Consider the following 24934-nt stretch of genomic DNA (forward strand, 5'->3'; position numbering starts at 1 on the left):
TCCTGGGGAAACAAGTTGCCACCAGATAAACTGGGAAAAACTGCTGAGTTCCCCGAGACAGAAAGTGTAGCCATGTAAAAATATTATATACTGAGTGCAGCTGACCAAATGCACGAGCGCTGGGTGCACAGACATGACGGAGGGAAGTACAGAAACCCTACCACCTCTTTGGGGCTCTTGAAAGGCTAGAACTCCAAAATACCAACCCGGGGTCCCTGCTCCCACTCCATAAGAGAGTCCACAAGCCATTTTTATTAGCTCCGTGATACCCAGGAGCAATCCAGAGAAGAGAGTAGACGCATTGCGTCACTCGAAAATGCACTGCAAATTTGCAGTTTAAGACACTCTTTGGGGCTGGACGCTCAGAGTTCCTCATTCTGGAGGACCTATTGAAACTGTGCCCATGCTAGTTGGACACCTCACCCTGTCTAAGGACTTCTACCCCCGCTTCCCCACAAGCCTGGAGACTTTCCACAGCAGCACAGAGGAACCAGGGATTGAAAGGTCTGCATAGACTTGAAGGAGTTCCATACTTCTCTCTCCACTCACTGCCCACTCTCAATGGCCCGTTTTCTAAAGTTTCCATAGTATGAACACACTAGCATGGGAAGACTACAAGATTTGCCACCAGCCACTTCTACATCTGCTGGGATTAATAAGGGTTACTAAATTACAAAGCTTCCCTGCAGAATGCAAAGCGCTCCACGCTAATATGTTAACTCAGTTCTCCCCCATGTATTGGAAGGAGGGGCAAGGGACACTTCTGGAGTATCTACCAGGTACCAGGCTGCTGGCATTTTAATCCAACTACCTTCTCCATAAATGTGTGAAGCAAAGGTGTGACTACAGGGAGTAGAAACCATGGCTCCCCAGAGAGGGATGGCCACACCTAACAGCATTCAAATAAGACAAATGTTTCTTGAACATTCTTTAAGCCAAGAAAAACCTACGTAGTGGCCAGATCCCACCTGCAGGCCAGACATGTGCAGACTGGCTCCTACACCTGGAAAACAAGACATGACTTTGAAAGGGCAGGGTCAAAATTTTCATCACTACCTCTCTGCTCCTGGTAGAGCGCATTTCGGCAGACCATGCTGCTTTGAGTGTGTGCACATTGAAAATGGGGTGCACATGCCAAAAAAGGGAACCAGCTCATGTCCAGGACAAAGGCCTGATGTTTCTCTATTATGGAAACTCTGCCTTTATCCTGAGCTGGCTCAGTCATCTTCTGTGTAGGACTCAACCTCCAGGTACCACTGTTTTCCCATTGGAAAATAGTGGGGATCTCCCATGGCAAAGTGGATATCTGGGTGTTTTCAGAACACTCTCAAGCAAAAGGTTCAAGAGAGTATGTTTAATTTGAAAAGTAAACCACTTGAAGAATGCCAAACTCTCTATCTATGTGGGTCTTCTTGCTTCCTTACCAAACTTCTACCAGATCCCAAAGTGAATTAAGTGTACACCTGGGAACTAAGTGCACATGTGGGACCTAAGTGCACACCTGGGAACGATGTGCACACCTGGGAACTGAGTGTGCCCCTAGGAACTAAGTGCACACGTGGGACCTAAGTGCACATCTGGGAACTATGTGCACACGTGGGAACTAAGTGCGCACCTGGGAACTAAGTACACACCTGGGAATTATGTGCAAACCTAGGAACTAAGTGCACATGTGGGACCTAAGTGCACACCTGGGACCTAAGTGCACACCTGGGAACTAAGTGCACACCTGGGAATTAAGTGCACACGTGGGAACTAAGTGCACACCTGGGAACTATGTGAGCACCTGGGAAGTACGTGTGCACCATGGAACTACATGCACACGTGGGAACTAAGTGCATACATGGGAACTAAGTGCACACGTGGGATCTAAGTGCACACCTGGGAACTACGTGCACACCTGGGAACTATGTGCACATGTGGGAACTAAGTGCATACCTGGGAACTAAGTGCACACGTGGAAACTAAGTGCACACCTGGGAACTAAATGCACATGTGGGAACTAAGTGCATACATGGAAACTAAGTGCACACCTGGGAATTAAGTGCCCACATGGGAACTAAGTGCACACGTGCTAACTAAGTGTATACCTGGGAACCACGTGCGCACCTGGACAGTATGTGCACACCTGGGAACTATGTGCGCACCATGGAACTACATGCACACGTAGGAACTAAGTGTGTACCTGGGAACTGAGTGCACACGTGGTAACTATGTGCACACCTGGGAACTAAGTTCACACCTAGGAACTATGTGCACACCTGGGAACTATGTATGCACCATGGAACTACATGCACACGTGGGATCTAAGTGCACACCTGGGAACTAAGTGCACACGTGAGAACTAAGTGAACACGTGGGAACTAAGTGCACACGTGGAAACTAAGTGCACACCTGGGAATTAAGTGCCCACATGGGAACTAAGTGCACATGTGTGAACTAAGTGTACACCTGAGATGAGAAGGGCTCAGCATGGTGAGCACTTAGATGAAACTGCCAGGGACACAGGGCCACATGTCTGCTGGCCTCCTGCTCCCTTCAACCTGAAATCCCATATGCACCCCAATTCATCATGTCCAGAACAATCACATCCCCCTTCCTCACTACTTCCCCTCAACCAAGTCTCAGTCTAGAAATTTCTAGCTCAGTGAATGTGTCACCTTCCACCTATGAGGCCTCCCAACACCCCCTCTGCTTGCTCCCTACCTCCTTCACTGCCATAAGCCCACCTGTCAACTCAAACTCTTATGTGCCTCTCAGATCTGTCCTTTCCTCCTCTGCCACTACCTTTGATTAGCCCTCTCTCATGCCTTCTGAATTACTATCATAGCCCCCCACTTCCAACCCTTTCTCAGACTGCCAACATAGTGATCTTTCTACAAGGCAAATCTTGATCTCTTACTTGGAAATCCCCAAGGCCTGGCCACCGCCTGCAGCACACTGGTCCTGACCCAGCATCCACCTGCGTTTCCATCTTGTGCTATTTCCCAGCCTGACTTGCACTACGGCAGGCAGCTGGTGCTAGTGAGCTCGTCTCCCTGCCTGGTCTGTGCTGCTTCCCCCACCGGGTACCTCTTCCTCATAGGTTCCAATCCCACACACCCCTCAAAACACCCTCATCTTTCTCCAGAAGACCTTCTCCACATCCTGCCTTTCTTTGTGGACGGATGCCCCTTCTTACGTATTCTCAGGATGGCTTTGTGCACACAGATCTCACTTCTTACCACGTTGGGTTTAAATTATCTATAGATGTGGGTGCTGTGACCACGCCAAGCTGTGAGCTCCCTAATGGCAGGAACCATCTCATCTCGGTACAACCAAGCTCTTACATGGTGCCTAGCACATAGTAAGCACTCGATAAATATTGACTGAATTGACTAACTGACCAATCAATTTGTTGGTTAAATATTCTTTACCCTCACCTCTACTTCTGTAACTATAATATGTAAATATATCTGTATGGAGCAAAGTGAAAGGTAGGACTCCAGGGAAATCATGACCCCTTTCCTTTTCTGAAGTCCTGAACTAACCTACCAGGGCCAGGATCAGGTCTCCCCTCTTACCTAGGCCTCCGTCTTCCTGTACTCACCATCCATCCCCTCCCCTGGTCTCCTGCTCTCCCACATACACTCTCCTTTCGAACCCTGCAGGTTGCTTTCATCATTACAGCTCTTCACCAGATCTGCAAGCACACAGGAACTCGTACAAGTGTAACGGCAAGAGGCCTGAGCTTAGACTTCATTCTCTCCTTCTTGATTTTCTCTGACCTTGCATGTAAATAGAATCTTCTGCTGCTCACCTGGTCCTTTAATATGCATGGCCACGTTCATCCTCACCTCCTGGGCTTCAGGTCAGGAACAGCAAGGGCTTATTCCAGCTTTAAAGGAAGAGAAATTGAGGCCTATCCCAGAGAGGGAACTTGCTGAAAGACATTCAGCAGGCCTAGGATTAGAAGCTGGGTCTCCCTATTCCCTGGTCGGCACATAATACTTCTTCAATTGCTCTGAAAATGAAAATCTTGGGATTATTTTGCAGGAGAAAAAAAAATAGGCCTTGAGAAGCTGTAGCCACATTTCTGACAAGCTCCATTCAGAGGGCACCGTAACTTACATAAATGATTTCCTATTACACCACAATTGTCACTGCAACATGACAGTCTTGCAGCCTCCTTGAAGTGTTCTCTTTGTTGTTTTTCTGTACAGATCCCCCAGAAAGAAGAATCAAATATGGTCCGAGCAGGAAAACAAATCGCACAACACCCGCAGACCTAGATTCCCCTTCTGCATGGCTCCTCCTGAGAAGGACCAAAGAGAATGCAATGAATGAGCCCCCTGGGCCGGAGCCCTCTCCCACCTGCCCTGTTCCCAGAGCTCTGCCAGGTCCCTGCAAATAGGATTCCTTTTCAAAAAAAAAATGAAAGCCAACAGTTTATGAAGAAGAAATGAAGTGGCAATTTCCCAGCATGGCTGGGAATCAATACAAGCCATTGCCAGGGTTTTTCTTTCAAAGGGTGACTGCTACAGTTCTCCAAAGTCAAGAGTGACAGAGCTCCGGTTCTTGACTTACAACTGCTTCATCATAGCAAGATATTTTTAATTTAAAACTCACTGCAGTTGGGTTCGAACTCAGCTGGGACTTGATTTACTGCTAATTCATTTCTCCGATTCCTATAATTCTAAACTCCGTCACCAAACAGTTTAATGCTGATAGAATCACCAGTGCAATGCTTCATGAATGGGCATCAGGGGAATTTTGTTAGTAAGTGTGTGTTAGCAACTGTTATTCACTTTGGAAAGGAGCATGGTGCTTGGGCAAAGCACGGCCGAGGGCTTATAATTGGGCATGTGGGTCACTAGCCTGTGTTCCCATGTGAACCAAATCCAAATACCACTGGGGTGTTAGCCCACCCCCACCCCAACTCTCTCTCTCTCTCTCTCTCTCTCTCTCTCTCTCTCTCTCTCTCTCACACACACACACACACACACACACCACACACCACACACCACACACACATCATTACCTATGTAAGATGAGTACTGGGCACTGAAATGCTGCCCATGGGAAATGTCTAACTCCACTCTCCGGGTCAGTACCCAATGATGGAAACCATGGATTTCTTGTCTAATTATAAAACTTTAGCCTCTCTGAGGTAGCAAAGTTTCCTCCCCAAGAGAAAATCCTTTGTTTCAACTACCCAAAATCTAGGAAGGTATGTCTTAATAACTCAAGCCCTCTCTGTTAATGAGAATGTGTATGTTTGCCAGTTCTATTGAAACCTCTTATTGGATAAATGTAGCTGAAAAAAACAATATTGAGAAGGTGAATGTCATTACTCACATACTTTACAAACATTCATCCTGATCTATTACATGCAACCATAAGGTGCTACGTGTTGGAGACATTTCCACAAACCTGTTGGAGCCACAATCACACTCCTTAAAACGGTCCCTTTAGAGAAGGTACATGGGAAGACACCATGGTTGTCAATATCTCATAACAATTCACAGCCATTTCTGAGAGTCTCAAAGGCAAATGACAAGGACCAGAAGAAGGCAGTTGGAGCCCACATGTTCCCCTGTGTAACAGTTCAGTACATTCATTCTCCTGTTTCTTCTCCTCCGGACCAAACTCAAACCTGAAAGCTTTCACTTGAAACGATTTCACCAAAATGTCTTCTGTCCAACACTTGTTCCAGGAACTGTTGATTGGCTTAAACACACACCACCAAGCAAGCTGAAAAATGGCTGGCTAAGAATAATTAAACAGGTGTCTCTACAGTGGGATTCCTATGCCTTTTTAAATGTTTATTTATTTATTTGAGAGAGAGAGCGAGAGAGTAAGAGAGATAGACAGGGTGTGCACGAGCTGGGGCGGGCATAGAGAGAGGGAGAGAGAGAATCCCAAGCAGGTTCCAGATTGACAGTGCAGAGCCCCGTGCCGGGTTCCATCTCACAACTGTGAGATCGTGACCTGAGCCGAAATCAAGAGTCGGATACTTAACCAACTGAGCCACCCAGGTGCCCGTCCTATGCCTTTAACGTAAGTCTTGAATCTCCAAGAGGAAGACAGAGCATAAGGTGTTTGCAAGGCTTACTTGGCCACGGATGCTTCTTCCATGAAGGGACTTGTCTTTGGAATGCTTTGGGAAATGCAATCTGGTTATTCCACCCGATCTCCCAGCACCCAAACCCACACTTAGTTTTATATGGAAAGCAGGAGCTCAACTCCATGTGGGTCAGTGTCAACAGACCACCTGCCCCCAAACCACCATCACCCAGGACACTCTAAGGTGACGGCTGGGTTCAGCCTGCACTCATCTTGGTTCATCTTATCCTCTCAAAGAGCTACTTCCTTGATGTGGCTCCAACCCTGCCCCTGCCAGAGAGCAAGCACTTGCCATAGCAGCTGATTCGCATGCCCCTACTTCTGTCCTTTACAGGCCATTCATCTCCACCTTCTCCTGCTCCATTTATTAATTCTATTTACTCAGCAAATATTTATTGACTGCTTCCAGTATGATAGGCCCTAATCTGGGCACCAAGTACACAAGAGAAGTAAGAAATGGTCTCTCTCATCTACCAACATAAGAAAATAAAATGCTATGGCCATCATCGCTACCACCAGCATCAGCTTCCTCACCTTTATTACAAAGTAAGAATTAAGTTCTGATCACACAAGACACACTTCAACCAGCAACTGGTCCTGACCCGCAGGAGCCGGAAATCTCAGGCAGACATGCTAATGCAGACACGTATCTCCAAGTCAGCGAGTTGCTCACATCAATCAGCAGTTAAGGGCAAGTGCATTTCGGGAAGAAAGGCGGGGGTCAGTATCTAATGGTGAAGAGAGCAGGGAAAGGGGTCACAAGCATAGGGCAAGCATCACTCCTTTGCTCCGCCTGACCGGGGAGGGGCTTCAATGCCCAAGAGATGTAAAATGGAAGGGACGCCGGCTGGAGGCATGACTTATGGGAAGTATTTTATGCAAAAATGCCCCCTTTTGCTTTATATTTCAGTGCTTACAATATTTCTTAAAACCAGGAGAAAGACAGAGGGCATTTGCCTCTGACCCCAGCTTCCAAGCAGCCATGCCCCTTAGCCGTTGCAGACAGAAGTGTCTGAGATATCCATACATCATCATGTGGAAGTCAGGCACTCCTTTGGCTTAAAAAGCCTAAAAAGTAGGAAAAGCCTCTTGAAGCCTAACTGGAACCCATTCTCTTTATTTTAATATTTTCAATTTATTTATTTATTTTGAGAGAGAGAGAGAGAGAGAGAGAGACAGCACGAGTGGGGGAGGGGCAGCAAGAGAGGGAGGGAGAGAATCCCAAGCAGGCTCTTCGTTCCCAGCGCAGAGCCTGATGTGGAACTTGAACCCACGAAGCCGTGCGATCATGATGTGAGTGGAAACCAAGAGTTGGACGCTTAACCAACTGAGCCATCTAGACTCCCTAACTGGAACCCATTCTTAATGTGGCTTAACTAGGTAACCCACAGTGTGGTTGGCCATTGTGGCCATGGAGTCAAGAATTTTGGCGGCTGAATGATACCTTCTTGGAGCAGCTTGCTCTGGCTCACTATCTGATTCTATTCTGAAGAACCATGCGTCTTATGCAGAACCCATTATCCCAGACCCCCAATTTCTGTACCTGCTCAGATCTTTCCTGAAGTCCCACTCTCACCCCCAATTCTGGCCTTCAGCCACTTGCCACTTGCCCCTGGCGCTTCTAGCCTGAGTGGCCCCTGGAATGCCTCAAATTATTCTTAAAGTTCTCGAAGACTTTCTTCCTTCAGGGCAAAGGCCAAGCTCCAGCAGGTCCACTGTGGGGGGAGCCACTGAAGCCCCAGCCGAGGGGCCTGACCACAGAGGCTCTGGTTTGAGCTAATTTCACAACCTCAAAGTGAGGGGGCGTTCCTGCCTCCCGGGGCGAATGGTGCCCAAGGAACCACAGCTCACAACAAGGTCCCAGCACAGATGCTGGCTGTGCCTGCCCTCCAGACTCTTCTGAGGCTATGCTCCCATCAGGCTTGTCTAGGTAATGAACCACCAGCTGTGCTTCCTCAGGAAGCTCTGGCTGGCTGGGCAACACATTCTTTGGATTCTTTGTACATTTGGTGTTTCTGTTCCTTCCCTACTTCTCCCCCTTTTTCCTTCACTCTTGCCACTCTGGGCTTCCACCTCTCAAGAAAGTGTTCCCACGTCAGCTTTTGCCTCAGGCTCTGCTTGCTAGAGAGCCCAGGCCAAGACTGCGGGTGAGGGGCAGACAGACGGAAAGTACAAGGCTTTGGGCTCCTCCACAGCTCTGACCAGAACAGTCCTTCTCCCATCTGTGCTGTGGGTCAGAATCCCATATAGAACTTCATTTGAATAAAGAGCTCCACCCCATCCATATTAAAATGTGTTTTGGGGTGCCCGGGTGGCTCAGTCGGTTAAGCATCCCACTTCGGCTCAGATCATGGTCTCGAGGTTCACGAGTTCGAGGCCCACATTGGGCTGTGTGCTGACAGCTTACAGCACGGAGCCTGCTTCAGATTATGTGTCTCCCTCTCTCTCTGCCCATCCCCTGCTTGTGCACTTGAGCACGCTCTCTCTCTCTCTCTCTTAAAAATAAATAAACATTTAAAAAAATTAAAATGTTTAAAATCACTGAGCTAGACCAACCCTTTCATTTTGTCAGTGATGATACTGAAACATAAGGGGATTTTTCCCAAGCCCCCTTGGCTGTAAGTGACAGATCTGGGATAGTCTACACATATTTTTCTCCAAAACACAGCTTTCCCCACAACACCACGGCTTTTTAACCAGGGGGAACACACCAGAATTGTCTAGGAACCTGAGAAAATATACACCTGCCTGGACCTCACTCCTGCCTGAGAACCTCCCTGTTGCCTAGGAAGGACAAGGGGCAAACACCGAGCCTGGAGTCAGACTGCCTGCCCATCTGGCAAAATTCTGCTTGAAACCGTCATATCTACTTAATCACTAGAACCCTGTACTTTGTGTATATAGAATGAATGCTCTGCTGAAACTGTCCTCGTAGAATCCATCCTTTATTCAGTCAAGAATAGAAAAATGAAGTGCTTGTCTTGGGCCAGCCTTTCTCAGTGGATTCCCAGGGCCACCACACAGTACATCTCCTTATTGTGGTTTCACAATCCAAGTTAGTTGTGTTTGAAGGCTCTGAGAAGTTCTGCAACAAGGAACCCTAGCTTTTCTTTACACTAAGGGTTTCTCCAACTGTGGCCATGAGAACATTTTGTGTATGTAACACCCATTCACTCCCACAGAATGAACTTGGGGAAATTCTGCTCTATTTTAAATTTGCCTTCAGGAAGCAAGCCTGAGATGGAGAGGGAGGAAATAAACCCTAACTATGTCTGCAAGGTTAGCTGACGTTCTACGTAGGCTGGTTCAATTATATGTCCCGATGGCTGCTGACCTGACATGCCCTCCTCTCACTGTCTACTCCTGCCATGAGAAGGAAACAATCAGCCAAGTCTGCTTTGCTTACTCTCCTTCTCCTCGCCCTCTGGGCCAAAGCCAAGGAATGGTTTGTTCAGCCTCTAGCTCTAGACCCCACTCACCATGAGGGAAATCCAGCTGTGCTCGTAAAAGGCAAGTTCAATGAGTATGTCAGATGTAAAGCTGATCTTGAGCAAAGACCAGGAAAGCCCTTGAAATGCTATGGTTTTCCTTTCCTACAGTCCCAGGGCCCTCTTCCTCCACTGCTCCTCTCCTCATGCTTCCTAATGAAAATACTCTTCCCCGTAAGACCTCGGAATTGATTCCGCTAGTCTACGTTCAGTGCATCGACTGCAGAGGTGATATCCTCTTAGCTAGTGATCTGTTTTGTGCTGGAGTGACAAAACATTCCAAAATCCAATTTGCTGCTGCGAATCCTGGTTCATGGAGAAGGCACTGTGGAGCGGGAGGGGCTAGCCAAGCTTGGCCGGCAAAGAGAGGGTGCCGAACACCTCGCATGCACCTGTTGCTGCACGTCTGAGCAGGACCCCGCATCCACCAGTTTCGGCCACTCCCACTGTTGCGCCAGAGGGGAGGTGATGAAATGCACCCCTGGGAGCCACCTCGAGTTTGGCAGAAGCTTCTGCTCACCTTACAGCATAGAGAAGCCAAAAGACGTGCAGAATAAAAGTTTGTCTTTGGAGGGGAAAAAAAAGTACAAACCACTAACCACAAGAGTATCACCTGTGGCTATTCCCTAAAATGCTGAGGCCAGAGAGACCAAATCAGGCGGCTGAGGCCTGGCTCTGGGATGGGACAGCAGCCCCCGGCCAGGTTTACAGGTTCCTTCAGGACTTCCAAGCGTCCACCGCCCAGGATCCGGATGTCATTCCTAATCAAGTGCTCCACTCACACTGAGTGCACAGGATGACCTTCCACACACGCAGCCGTTGGCACCAACCTCCACTGAACCTCTGCTCCCACAATTATATGTGCCAGGCGCCCAGCGTTGCATGACACCCACAGGCAGAGACTCCTTTTCTGGCTTTCAAAGATTCCCTGGGGAATCTTTGGGGCTAATGAACCCGAGGGCTAATGAATGAACGAACCAACAAGTCCCTATTGTAAGCATCCTTCCCCAAGAGTGAAAAGACCATCCGCTATGTAGTGTCCTAGAGCCTTGGGCATTGGGCCTCAGTCCCTACAGCATCAAGATGGGAATAAACAGTGCCCCCCTCCCTTGCTGGATGCCAGTTTGCTCAGGCTTGAGATGTGGCCCCACCACCCACCAACTGTATGATCCTGGACAAAGTCTTTGGCCTCAGGCCTTTCAACTTCCTCGTGCAGGAAATGGGAATAATAACAGTAACTGGCTCTCTGGGTGGTTCCATGGAGGATAAGGGCCAACCTGCGTAAACCACTAAAATGATGCCCCATCCAAGTCCGCGCTGAATAGATATTAGCCACCACCATCACCATTGATTATTATTCCTTTCCATTCTGCTAGCTTTCACAAGGGCAAATACTCATGTCCACACAGCCTCTTCCCTGGGGAGGCTGATGCCGCGTGATCGTCAGGACAAGGGTCTGGGAGCCGGCCCAGACTCTCGCGGGGACTCAGGCAGCCTTTCTCCCAAGCTGCTTCATAGGAAGCAGAGAAGCAGCCTCCTCCTTGTGGAACAAGGCCTCTGCTCTGCCAATGAGGACCTCCTGCCTGCCTTCGCTTTTAAGACCCATCTCCTACCACTTAGCAGCAGAGCCCCCTTCGGTGTTCCCACTGACTCCACCTTCCTGCCAAGGAAGGCTGCGGGCCCACAGTGAGGAGAGAGGCACGAGAGAGAGTAAGTCTGGATGGAGGGGATCATGTGGGAGGTCAGGGTAGGCAGCAGCAGGGCCGGTAGCTTCCAAAGAGATACTGTCCGCAGGGCTCTGCACGGGCCAGGCATTGCACAATGGGGCCTGTAGGGCAATTACCCTAATCATGTGCATCTCCCAAACAGCCGTTTGATTTATTAGCGCGACGTCTTTTTAAAATGCCGCTCTTAAATATAAATAACACTTAATCATCCAGCTGTCGTTAAATTCATGTCATATTGATTTCTTGGAGTGCCACAAATTTGAGGGCGAATGGGCTGTCGGATGTGCGCACAAAGCTAAGAGGTGAATTAGCAAGTGGGGGGGGGGAGGGGAAGGGAGTGATGCAGAAGGAGGAACGGGGTGTCAGGGGAAGGAAATGAGCGCTGTTCTACTACCCCAGGGTCCACCGAGCTTCACATCAACACAAATGAGAAGAGGAGGGGAGAGCCTAAAAAAGAATGGTACATCTGTCACACAGACTAATCCCGGCGTGGATCTCGAGCTGATTTTCCGTAGGGCTGCCGCCCATCCCCGCCCATCACGGAGCCACTCCAACAGGTCTCTGAGGTGGCATTGTCTGTGTAGTGCCTTCTCCTAGTGAGGATGGGGAGAAGCGGCTAAGAAATGCCCCCTAGCTGGCTAGGAGGAGAGAGATTGGCTGCAGTTTCTTTGCATCAAAGCCTAGTGATAACTAGGAGCTAAGAGCGGTTAATCTCCCCGCCCCCTCAGCTCTCTCCCCACTTCAGGACCACGGCCTCCCTAGAAGGCACCCCCCCCCTCAATTCCCAGCAGCCCTCATTGTGATTAAAAGGATGCGGAGGCCAAGTGCAGGCAGACTGTGCCGTGCAGATCTCCCTGTCTGCAGGGCACAGCAGCAGCAGAAGCCATGGAGAGGAGCAGAGGAGAAAGGAAACAAGTTGGTGGCCTCAGATGCCTCTGGAAATGTTTGCAGGCATCAGTGGGCATCCAGGATGAAGTCTTGGGAGGACAGAGGCGAGCCCACAAGGGAGTCCCAGATTGAGCAAGAAGGAACAGCACTCGCGGGCAACCCACGCTCACAGAGGAGCCCCTAGGGCACAGCCTAGCAGCAGCCAGGGTCCGCTGAAAAGAAGCACTCGTGATTGGGGTTTTTCTAGTATGACTCCCTTGCGAGTGCAAAGACCCTAGAGAACTTAGAAGGAAGTCCACAGAGGGGTGGGAGAGAGAGAGAGAAAAAGAGAGAGAGAGAGAGAGAGAGAGAGGCGACGTGCCATGCTCCAGGGCTCAGCGAGAGAGCCAGGAAAAAATTAGATGATGTACACTCAGCTTTACACAGATGTTAATTAATGCCTGCTTTGCCCTAGAAACCAAATCGGTACCTAATTCTAAGTGCAAAAAGTGTGGGGATTTTTTGAACCCATGTTTAAAAATGTTTAGCTTATAACTAGCATGACTGCTGGCTTTGCATGAACGTGACGGATCCTAAGGCTGCAAACACAGGAGGAAGGAAAGATAGAGAGGGAAGCGGGGAAGCGAGCAGAAGTCTGTGTGGAAGACACACAGACATTTCCGGAAGCTCAGCACACCATGCTTCAGCCCCATCAAGGTCCAGTGAGAGAATGTTTATCCAGGAGCCATCCACTGTTGCTGGGGCTATTTCTTCTGAAAACCATGTGTTCCTCGATGCATACGTGGGACCTCCCTGTCCACGCACTCATAGGGCATGCGTGTGGAAACGTTCCAGTTTTTCCACAGCCTGGAGGACAGAGGTGGGTCCCGCCATCACACTCTGGATGAGCGGATTGCGTTGAACTGACCCTTTGAGAAAGCACGCATGTATCTGGGTGTGCATACACACACCATTCTCAAAAAGAAAATAATGTTTCTCCCCCCTACTGGGTTCTCCCCATTGTGAGAGCTTTGCTTTAGTCCATCTACCCTTTCCAATCAGTCAAAGGGCGGTTACACACAGCACACGGCAGGAATACAATCTCCCCCCAGGGGCGTCTGCTCCTCTCCTCCCCAGCCTAGCTGAGAGACCTTTGCAGGATCCGAAAAAAGTTTGAAAATAGCAGAGATGGGGGTGCGCAGAGGGCCCTTTATTTCAGCACCCATCTTCAGGATTTACAGAATCAACCAAATCCTGTGCCCAACACTGAGGCCCCTTGTTCCAAAGAATGTTGACTCCTTTCCCCTAGCACTCTGGAAGACTCCCAACATATTTTTCCCACTGGTGAGTTTGTAGGACACTCTGAATACATGATCTTATATAAAGGGTACAAGTTCACCCCATTTCTTGCCAGGCTGCCCCACAAGCTACCCCAAAAGGGACAGCTAGAGAAACTCGGGGCCCTGCTATATTTACGTGCAACTCCAAAATCATGTTTTACTTGGACCTCACATTCTTCTCCCTACAACAACCGAGCCCGAATGAATTGCTCTTTGACCCCCCGATGGAAACTGCAAAAAAGCCCTTTTGGAGCCCCAACCACCTCCTACCTCCTCCAGAAAAAGTTTGAAAATGAGCAGCCTGTGAAACTCCAGCTGGGCAGAAAAGGAAAGGAAAGGCTTTAGGGAAATAGAACCTTGAACCACAGGCTTCTGGAGAGTGGTTCTGCACAGTCAAAAGCAACCTGGCTTTGGGGAACACTGGCAAACCCAAGAATGCCTGGCCTCCTTACAGGGGGGCACTGCTGAGGTGGTCGTGAGAGAGGGGACCTTCCTCCCTTCCCTACAACACCCTCCTCCGCCCCCTTTCAGTTCTATTTCTCAGACACACACCTCCAAAGGCATGTGACAGGTGTTAGCCAGAGGCACAGCAAAACAGCCCCATGCTTTCCCACACAGCGTAGAGGGAAGAGTAGAGAGGTGAAAGGGATACCCAAGACCTGTGTCCCCAAGCCCTGGCGGCTTGCTGTTGCGGACAGATTGGAGATGTGAATAGGTCGTACCTCTTATGGAGGATCTGACCCCCATACGCTCTCCCTAGACCAGCCACATACCCAATGCCATGCGGAAGCCCCTTCCTGCCTGGAATCCCGGCGCATTCCCGGGGAAGCAGTGCAATGCTTCCGAAAGGCGTTTGTGCTGCCTCTTACTGGGGAAACGCAATGCCTGTTCCATATGCACCGCCCTACAGAACTGCAGCCCCATCTGCCTATGTGGCCTCCTCCCTGCACGCTGGGCCACCACGCTCTCCAAATATCTGCCAGAATATCTATCTGTCGGTCTGTCTCCAGTCAAAATCCCAGGGTGTCCAAAGGCCACGGAGCGGAGATGACGCTGGGCGGGTCTCCCCAAACCTCCCATTACTTCTCCCGTTTTGAAAACCAGCTAGAAATACCAGGGGCCGGGGAACTGAAAAATCGCTCCCTCAGCCTACCCCGGTGGGAGGGAGAGGCAGGCATACGCAGAATCCCACCCTGAAAGTCCTAGGTAAGAGAAGTGTGAGTCCGGATCGTCGGAGGAGAAAGAACAGGGGGAAATACCTGCTCTGGCCGCGCCGCACCTACGCGGGTGTCCAGGTGGGACGTGGGCAGGTGCGTGTGCGCGGCGTGTGCCAATGTGTGTGTGTGTGTGTGTGTGTGTGTGTGTGTGTGTATGCGCGCGCGCGCGCGAGTGTGTGTGTGTGTGTGTGTGTGTGTGTGTGTGTGTGTGTGCGCGTGCAGCGGGCTGGCTCCAGGGCAGCCGAGGACTCCCGGACCGAGCCGGGTACCTCCGCCCGCGCTGCCCTCGCCCTCCCGCCGGCTCCTTACCTGGAAGCGCCGCTCTTGCCTCCTTCAGCGGGAGCGCCGCATTGACACTGCAGATGGTGCCTGTGCCGCTGCCTCTCGTCCTCCTCTGAACGTGTGCGTGTGCGCGCGTGTGGCTGCCTCCTCCAGCCCCAGCCCCGAACGCAAATACTCCGCCGAGGCACCGGGAACCCGGGAGGAGGCAAGGGAAACGCAGGGCGAAATCACAGCCTGCGGGGCTTGACAGCTCCTCCGGCGGCGTCCGAGGTGGGCGGAATGTCCAACAAAAAGGTCGGAGAATGTGGATCGAATCCAAGCACCCCTTTCCTCCACCTAGCCCGGAGCCGGAGCGGCGGCGGCGGCTGCGGCGGCGGCTCTCTGGGGCTGCGGTGGCGACGCGGGGCTGCCCCCCTTCGTCCCCACCCCCGCGGGCTGAATGTCCTTGATGCCAAGCGGGCACGGCGGCGTCACTCCGCGCCGCCCATGCTCGCCCGGTCGGGCCGCTGCCCGGGCGCGGCGAGTGCGCGGGGGACCCGCCGGGGAGCGCTCTCGGCGCCTCTGCGCGCCTCCCTGGGCAGCGGCGGCCGCCCCCCGGCAGTCCGCGACCGGCCGCGCCGCTGCCGCCCCCGCCCCCGCCCCCGCCGGGGGACCGGCCGGGCGGTGCAGAGGGCCCGGGGCTGGGGGGCCGCGGGAGCCGCCGGCTGCTCCCCGGGGAGGCGCGGGGCTGCGGCGGTGGCGGCGGCGGCGCCTGGCGCTGCGGCGGCGGAGAGCGCGGCCGCGGGCGGAGCCGGGCCTCCCGGGCGCGCCCCCGGCCCCCCGGGCGGGCTGCTCGCAAAGTTTGCAGGGGGCAGGGAGCGGGGCCGCCGCTGGCTCGGCCGCCGCCGGAGCTCCCGGGCTGCCTGCTGCCGCCGCGGCTCGCTGCTGCTGTGCATTGAAGCCCGGCCAAGCGCTGCAAAAACTCCAGCTGCCTGGCGCTCTCTGGGTCCTCCTCTCCTCCCTCCCGCCCTCCCTGCTTCCCTGCCTCCCTCCCTCGCCTCGCCTCCTCCCCTCCCCTGCCGCCCGCCGCCCGCCGCCGCTCCCTCTCTGGCTCGCTCGGGCTGGCTCGGAGCTCGCGGCTGACATCTAGACCGACGGAGGGCGGCCGGCAGAGGGGGCAGGGGGCGCCTCCCCCACTCCGCGCCCGCGGCCGCCCGCCCCGCCGGCGCTCCCCCCCCCCCCCGCACGGACGTTGGCGGACACCCCCCTCGTCCCCTCGGCCCGCGCCCGACGACCCTGCCGGTGGCGATGTGGGGCAGAGAGGGACGGGTACGCGGTGACACGGGCGCGGGGCGCCCACTCGGAAGGAGGCACGCTCAGCCTCCTCGGGATGCGGGCGCTGCCGGTCGGAGGGACCCTCAGGTGCGCAGAGCTGACACAGGCGCACGCACCTATCCCTAATCAGAACCCCAGCACCCCTCCGCGGCACCCAAGGACGGAGGCCCGGGCGAGAGAGCATGAATGGCCGAGTGCCCTGGAGCTTACTCAGTAACCTGACGCGTCTATTCATGTTTATATTGAGGGGCTGACCTGGCTCCTGTTCTCAGAAACCTCGACCACAGAACAGACAATGCTGACATCAGGGCAGTTTCGGAAGTCCGAAGAAAGAAATCACGTTGCTGTGGTTTCGACAGCCATCTGGCAGAGAGGAAATATGCGGAAAGGAAGTGGGTAGCACCACCTCTGAAACCTCTGCCTAGATCCTCCTGGGAGTGTGCCCCCCTCCCACCAGGAGAAGCCTAAAAGAGTCCCACACTCAGGTACCGGCTCTGCACAAGGCCCTGCTCCCCACCCCCAACATAGTCCCAGGGAACCATCAGTTGTGTCACTAAGTGCCTCAGCAGTCGCTGAGGACCATCCAAAGGAGCCAGAGTTGTTGGCCTCCTCTCTCAGGACTCCTCAACTTTCCTTTTCCTATAGGCACCCAACTTCCTGCCCCTTACTGTCCCTCCCATCAAAACATCTCTTGAGAATCTTCCCATTAGGTGGACGTGATGGATGACAGCATAAATCCTGACACCTTCCTGTAGGGGTTATATTTTCACAGAAATCCAAGTTGTAAACTGGTGAGTCTTTGAAAGGAGCTGGGAGCTGACCAGCTCTACCAGCCCCAAGGCAGGCAACATAGTCAGGTCAGGCAGGTCCATCCAGATAGCACCTTGTTGAAGCTTTGCTCTCAAAGGTGGGGGCCTCAATGAAAAGAAGAGCCAAGCCAGAGCCGGGGGCGAGGAGGACACCAGACATTTGCTTGTTTGGTTAGAGGTTGTTCCAGGAGACAGCGTGGAGCCCTTGTGGCCTCTGGTTCTCTGCTGAGCACTGCATGGCCCAGAAAGCAGCAAGGAGTTATCTCATTAGCGTGCCTTAATACATTGATCTGGCTCCTGTCCTCTCAGAAACCCTGGATCCCAGACTCTAGATAAAGCCCGCAATATCAGGTTAGTTTAGGAAGTCCGGAGAAACACATAACAAAATAACTCAATGCCACTGTTCCTTGGACCTCCATCCAGGCTGAGGAAGCCCAGGGTCAAATGTCTCTCTAGGAAGGACTGAGACTAGGGTGAGGCACTCAGGATGCAAAATTTAAGGAGGTGCTCAGGCTCAGGGTCCTGTAAGGCTGGCCTCGCACCGGCCCTGGTCCCACTCTAAGGTTTCTGCTCTAAAATTTCTGCACAGGATCATCACAAGCCTTTCCCAGAGGTGACAGCACAGATAGATAACCCCATGGAAAACCATAATGGGTTACTTAAGGAATATGGCTCAATAAAGGCAGAGTGGGGTTGTGGGGGAGGAGGCGAGCCTTTCAAATGTGTTTGCCACTCAGCTTTCAGGGTATGTCATAAAAATGCTGAAAGCGAGAGGAAGCAAGAAAACATCTTTGCCTCCATTCTCAGCCATTCTAACGTGTATTTTTTAATTATGTTTATTTATTTTGAGAAAGAGACAGAGACAGAGTGCAAGCAGGGGAGGGGCAGAGAGAGAGGGAGACACAGAATCTGAAGCAGGCTCCAGGCTCTGAGCTATAAGCACGGAGCCCAACACGGGGTTCGAACCCACGAACCGTGATATCATGACCTGATCCGAAGTCAGACGCTCAACCGACTGAGCCACCCAGGCACCCCTAACATGTATTTTTAATATAACTGATTTTCCCTCCTGTAGCCTCTTTGTGCACTGTGTGTGTGTATGTGTGTGTGTGTGTGTGTGTGTGTGTGTGTGTGTGTGTGTGTGAATATCGCTGGTGAGCCCCAGGGTCAATTTCTGATGGATGGATGGTAAGTCAAACACCTTTTTTAGAGGTGGCAAATAAAATATATTTATTATTCTTTATCTTCTGCCTAGTGTGTGGTGTCACTTGTTTTCATTCAGAAAAACGGATGCCATGTGGTGCCTGAAGAGTAATGACAGAACCAAATGACAGAAAAGAAGGGAGGCAAAAAGTTGGCCCAACCACGGGACGGTGAGTGGCCCCAGCTGAGTCTCTCATCATTAACAGGGCCATATGGCCAACCATGTTCTCCCTCCTTCCCCTCCAGTTAGTAACACGGAGGAAGCTATGTTGCATGGGTGGTTATATAATACCATTGTAAGGGAGAACAGGAAGGGTCAAATTAGCAGCAGTGTGGGCTTGATATTATTATTATTATTATGGCCTCTTGGATTTCTTCTTTCAAAGCTGGAGAGTGAGATGGGGTAGGATGGGTAGGATGGGTAGGACTCTACACTGGAAGCAAGAAGACTTGGTCCTAGCCTAGGCACCGCCACCCACGAATGCTATGATTTGGAGATCTCACGTTCACATCTGCCCCACTTACCCCTTAAAGATAGTGACATTCAAAGGAAATGCTACCTATTCATGCACTTGGAAACTCTCGAATACGTGCAATACACATCCAAGGAATTAGCACTGCTTTGCAGAAGGACATATCGCCCCTTTTTTAATGGCACAGTACAGGGGGGCAGGAAAGTCCTCTGTTGTCTTGACCCTTCTCTATGAATAGACACACTGGGAAGGGCAAGCTCTAGAACAGCTCAAAATGGGTTTCTGCATGAGTTACAAACCCTTCTCCCTCTCATACCTCCTGCAGCCCCTGCCAGCTGGTGAGGGGCAAAGAGGAACCCAAACTTTCTCCAACTGACATCAGATCTGTAAGTCACCCCTTCTACCCCAGGCCGGTGAGGAAACCCAGTTGTCATTGCCTGGCCCCACGGCCACAAGAGGGAGAAGTGAAATGTCATATTGCTTCATAACGTCCTGTCTTCCAAGGAGGCGATTTTTTGTGGCAATTTGGTTGTGGTTTATTGAGGGGCTTGAGGAGAAAAGTATTGGCCCATCACTCACAGCTGAGTAAAAGGGCCAGATTTAATAGGAGAGAGGAGAAGAAATCCTTAAGTTTTCCTTCACTTAGCTACCACCATTTTATTAGCCTAGGAACAGAACCGCTATTTAAGTTGATAAAAGCCAGATTTGCTTGTTAAATAAATCACCAGAGCCTGGTGGTGCTATAGAGAAATTTTTTCCCCCAAGAGCTGGCCCCATGGCTGGGTTTTATACAGCACCCAGTGCACTAGATGAAAACCACAGGAAGGCAGCAGCTTAAAAACCTAAATTGTGGCGCCACCTGCAGGAGAGTAGAAATATCAACATTATCCGAACTGCGCAGAGACTGGGAGGGAAGGGAGAGCCTTCCCAGGTGACACCTCCCTGGATGAGATGCAGACAGTAGGAAGGGCCCCCAACTCCCCACTGCCCCCTGCTTCCTGGATGTGTCAACATATGTCCACTGTACATTCCAGCGACCTTCAATTCTGCGTCCTTGAAAGCTGACACTTCGATGTAGGACAGCTGTTCTCAAGATTCTCAGTCCATTGAAACAAACTTATTCTTTCCTCTGATGCCTAAGGGGTTAAGCTTCTAACCCAACGGTTCTATTTTTGACACTGCAGGCCATAGAACAGTAAAAAAGGACAGAGAAATGGCTGCCCTTGGAACTGAGGGAGAAGTCTCCCTGGGTCACCACAGTCCCGAATTGTGGCTTGAACTTGGTAGCTGGGTACGGTCAGTAGACCCACACTGTCCCAGGCTTCTCTAGCCTGTGGGTGCTAGCAAAGATACAGAGATGTTAACACCTGAATCGCAGCTCCCAGCCCACCCCTGCTCACACAGACCTGGCCTCTGCTGACAACTCCCTCCCTGTCTCCCCTCATTATGTCACAGGACCCCCCCCCCCCCACGCACAACCATGGTGGTTGTGCTTAGGAACCAGTCTGATCATGTTTTTCTCCATAGGGTCCATCACAAAAGTCTACCGCCTACAGAAGCCATTTGATGGAAGGACATCACTCCCATCGCCCCTGCCCACCTATACTGCTGGACACAACTGGCCATGCTGCTCTGTTGTGGTTTCCCAGGCTACACGGCAGGGGCGGGTGGGGGGGAGCTGGTACCAGGGTGGGGAGGGTGCCTCCCCCACCCCCACTCACACATTGTGCAGGTATTGGTGATCCGGGCCCTGAAGCAGCTCCCGTGGTCCAAGTCTTCCTCCCCTACCTCCCCAGACCCCTTCATCCACCACACCCTCTCCACAATTCTTCCTTCTCTCTCGGCTAACACACAAACTTGTATTTTCAACTGCAGGAACCAGAAATTAGAGGACGCAGAAGCAGGATGGAGGCTGAGGTGGCGGGGGAGGGGATGTGACCTAACCTCGTTTGCCAGAAAATAGCAGAGTCCCAGCTCTGGCCAGTTCTTTATCTTGCTCAACCAGAAAAGGTAAACACTTCAGTCTCAGAAGGCACGAGGTCCTACAGTGTGCCTGAATTCACGGACCGAATGCAATTCATGGCTCCCACATGAAGGCTCCATCTTGCCTCTTCCCAGCACTTGCCAAGTAGCTTAAGTGAGTCACTTGGCCCCTCTGACTAGGATACAAAGAACAGAAAGGCCCGAAGTCACTTTCCTTTGCAATGAAGATGGGTTTGTGCTGATAGGTTGAACAGTCTTGTCTGGTAACATACATTTCCAAGATGATTGCCAGGTGGCCTAAGTATAACCTCCTAAATAACTGTGACAGCCAGCCTCCAAAATGGCCCTAAAGATCCTTGCCATCTGGTACTCATGCCCTCACGCAGTCCCCTCCCACACTGAATTGGAGCTGACTTAGGTGACCAAGAAGACTTTACTGCAGAAGTGACCACATGTGATTTCCAAGCTAGGTCACAAGAGACATGGCAGCTTCCAGCCTGGGCTTTTGCATCACTCACATTGGGGCAAGGGAGCTGCCCTGTGGTGAGGACCCTTGAGCAGCCTTGTAGAAAGGAACTGAGGTTCCCAGCCAACTCCTGGCAAAACTTGACATCCCATGAGTGAGCCCTTGGAAGAGGATTCTCTAGCCCTGTTCAAGTCTTCAGATGATCCCAGCTTTCAGTCTTCTGACTGAGGTCCTGGACATTGTGGAGCAGCGACTAGATGTTGTTGGAGGTGCTCTGTTTTGAAGCAATAGATAACTAATACAGTGACTTACAGAGAGGGAATCCTTCCCCTGACCTTGGCCTCATTAGTCTCTTACTCTTATTATCTGAGCCCACTTGGCTTTAGAAGAAGAAGGGCAGAGGAGGCCATGCTTGGTGCATGACAGTGACCATACTGGGCAGGACTGGGCACCAAAATGTGCCCTGCCAGGGACTCCCTTCAGAGCTCTTCGCATCAAGCATCTTAGAATATCCCAACGTGTTAAGTAAAAATGAGAAAACCCAGCCAGGGCGCTGGAAACCATCAGCCCACGGAACGCTCAAGTCAAGCACTCACCTGAAGTCCCAGGGGGGAGTCAGTTCCAGAGAGTCAGCCTCGGGGACACACAGCAGTGAAGTGGTACTGGATCCTGCTCTCTTGAACCGGCTGTCTGGCACCTGCCTTCCCAGGATCCTCTCGGAGGTCAGACTGTGTGGGACTTCAGTGTGAGCACCAGTCCCTATGGTGCTAAGGGAGTTCCCTAGCCCTGACCCTGACCTTTACTGTACTGCAGGGGAGGAGGGAAGTCCAGGGACTCTTCTTGTCACAGCAAGAAGAGACTGGAAATAAGAAGTGGCTGGAAGCTGACACTGCAGTTTTCCGTCCACACAGGGCCCCATGAGGACTGGGTCACATCATCTTCTCTCGGACTTCAGAGGATCTCCTCAACCCTGAGCAGCTTCTGGAAAACTAAGCAGAGCCTATGGGTTGGCAGTGAGGCCAAGGCATGCACGAGGAAGAAAGGGGGAAGGAAGAAAGTAGCAATAGAGAAGAATAAGAAGGGCAGAGGTGACCATACTAACTCAGAGTAGAAAGAGAGCCATGGACGGCCTCTGTGAGTTTCCAGAGATGGTGCAAGGGCCTGTCATGACCTCTTTCCTCTTTAACATCTCCCTCCAGGACTCTGAAACCTGACTCCATTCTCCCTCTGGCCCCATTCTCTTTCCCCTGTTTTTAAAGGGCTTCCTCCCAGTGCACCTCCGCTGACTGCAGTCTTTACAAATGCTGAGTGTCCCTTGTGAGGTCCTTGTGAGGTTCTTGTGAGCCCCAAGGCCACCGCGGCATACAGCTGCTGAAGAGCTGGGGGGAGAGCCAACTGTGTGCCTCTCTCCCCAAGTGTGCATTCAGTGACAGTGTACTGATAGCCAGCAATCAGCTGGAAACATTTACACCACGGGAATCAAACCACACACCGGGGCTTTTGTTTTCGTGGACAGCCAGTTGTTAAACATTTCCCAGTGCGCCCCAGGACCAGCAATACGCCAAGAATAAGGTGGGTCAGCCCAGATCAGTCCTGCTTCGTTGCTCAGCTGACTATTCACAGACACCCAGAAAACGCACCACCAATGTCAGCTCAATTTAGTGTAGCTGTAATCAGAGTAAGGGCTGCCTTCTGCCCATATCCCACCTCTCGATAATAAGAAAAAATTAATATATACCCTTTCCAGTAGCTGTTTTTCCCAAGTCCTATATTTAAGGGGATTTGACTCATATTTTCTAACACCAGAATCAAGAAGGAAAGTGATTTCCCTTCCCTGCTAGGTAAACTGAGGCAAGGGTCATTGAAGTGATATATCTCAGATTACATAGGTATCCAAATTGTAAACTTGTTCACACCTGTCATTTACTGCCTCGGCTTTAAATTTAAGATTAACACTCTGTGTTTGGCAACAATTCTATTTTCGTTCCCTCAAAGCACTGCTGTTAAAATCAGGGTACAGTCATGCAGTAGAACCGGTGTTAACCTTAAACAAATGAAGTAAATCTATGTTATCTATGCTCTGAAAAAACAAGCGCAGAGTATTTGTATACATATTTGCATATTTGTTAACCTACAGAATAGTATGCATATATCTATATAGGCTTAAATATACATAGAACATTTTGTAAGTTACCAGCAGAAACCTCAGAGCGGGAGCTAGAGCGATATGTATTTCATTGTTTTACTGTACATCCTTTGTTCTTTTTGACATTTTACCATGTGCAAGTATTTCATTCCCCATTTTTTAAAAAAGCTACTTTAAAAGGAACAAAAAACACTGCTGCTAAAAGCATCTTCATCACGCCTCTAGTCCTCTACGCTCTCTCTTCTTGAATCCAGCCAGCCACTCCTCCACCCCATCTGTATCACAGTCAAGCTTGCCTTTGTTCCAGTTTCCGACTATCGGTGCCATCTTGCTCCTCTTTTGTGGGCCGTCTTGAAGGTCACATGGCATCCTGTCTGCCAGGCACGATGGGGTAAACATCCCACAGGTTGAGTCCTCCGCTCTCATTTTCTAAAGACCACCCAGTGCCCTTCTCGGCCTAGGGACTTCTATTTGGCCCTAATTGATCAGAGAGATTCCAGGAATGATCCAGAACATCCTTTCTGGGATAAAACAAGCAGCTTTAGGTCAAGTCAAAGGCCATATTCTTCTACAGTGGGATCAGTAAACTCCTGGAAGCTAACACCCAGAGATGGTCCAGGCTAAAGTTACCACGATGCCGTGATTTAGATATTAACAGGTAAACGTTCCCTAGTGAGTTATTAATCTTCTCAGGAACTATGCAGGGGGAGACAAAGAAGGGTTAACAGGCAAATAACATTCCAGTTTTGTGAAAGGTGAAAATAATGTAAGTTCTGAAAAATATAAACAAATGAGCTTGGCCCAGATGTTGACCACTCGTTCAGTAAAAGGTAGACGTGATTATTTAGAATGTGATACAATGATCACTAGGAATCAGTCTGCGATCTCGAAGAACAAACTCTGTCAGGCTATTCTTGCTCCCTAAATCAGCAGATAGTGAGGTTTTTAGATCGAGGAAACACAAGAAAATATCTGCATCGTACCAAGGAGCTCAGTAGACTCTTTAATAAAATCCTTATAACACGGGGCAATGCAGGCTGAATGGATTAGTTGACTGAATGGTTAACCCCCAAAGATGCTCATTAATGCATCAAGACAATCTGCAGGAAGATTTTCTTGGGATCTGTCTCAGAGCTCTGTTCTCAAACTAACCTGTTTAACAGATTTACTAACAACTCGGGTAAAGACATAGGAGACATGGCCATCAAATTTGTCTATGACTTCAATAAAAGAAGAATATTAAATATAAATATACATTTACAATCTTCCTCCTTTCTAAAGGAGAAAGATACTTTTGCTTTATATTGGGCAGTTTTGGTGCTTTAGTAAGGCATTTTGGTGTTGACTTGGGGCACTACGCTGAGGAATGGAAGAGGTGAGGAAAGTTTAGTTGATTAACATTTGAAAATACATGGAACAAAGTGTGCCTGCCTGGCTCAGTCAGTGGAGCATGCGACTCTTGATCTCAGGATTGTGAGTTCAAGCCCTACGTTGAGTGTGGAGATTACTTAAAA

General features: G+C 50.8%; 1 protein-coding gene across 4 annotated transcripts in view; it reads right to left on the reverse strand.

The window, feature by feature from the left end:
* The window catches only part of PLXNA4 (plexin A4), a 586108-nt gene that overhangs the window by 416582 nt on the left and 144592 nt on the right, over nucleotides 1-24934 (reverse strand). Inside the window, exon 2 of one of the 4 annotated variants that reach the window (XM_042972629.1) lies at nucleotides 16596-16703. The exons of 1 other annotated variant lie outside the window; for it this stretch is intronic. The gene's annotated coding sequence lies outside the window, so the exon portion shown is untranslated. Of the gene's footprint in view, nucleotides 1-15053; nucleotides 15446-16595; nucleotides 16704-21870; nucleotides 22134-24934 lie in introns of those variants that run through there. 2 more of the 4 variants (XM_042972638.1, XM_042972620.1) reach the window with 2 other exon arrangements.

Source organism: Panthera tigris, chromosome A2 (genome assembly GCF_018350195.1).
Source record: "Panthera tigris isolate Pti1 chromosome A2, P.tigris_Pti1_mat1.1, whole genome shotgun sequence".
Taxonomy (NCBI): domain Eukaryota; kingdom Metazoa; phylum Chordata; class Mammalia; order Carnivora; family Felidae; genus Panthera; species Panthera tigris.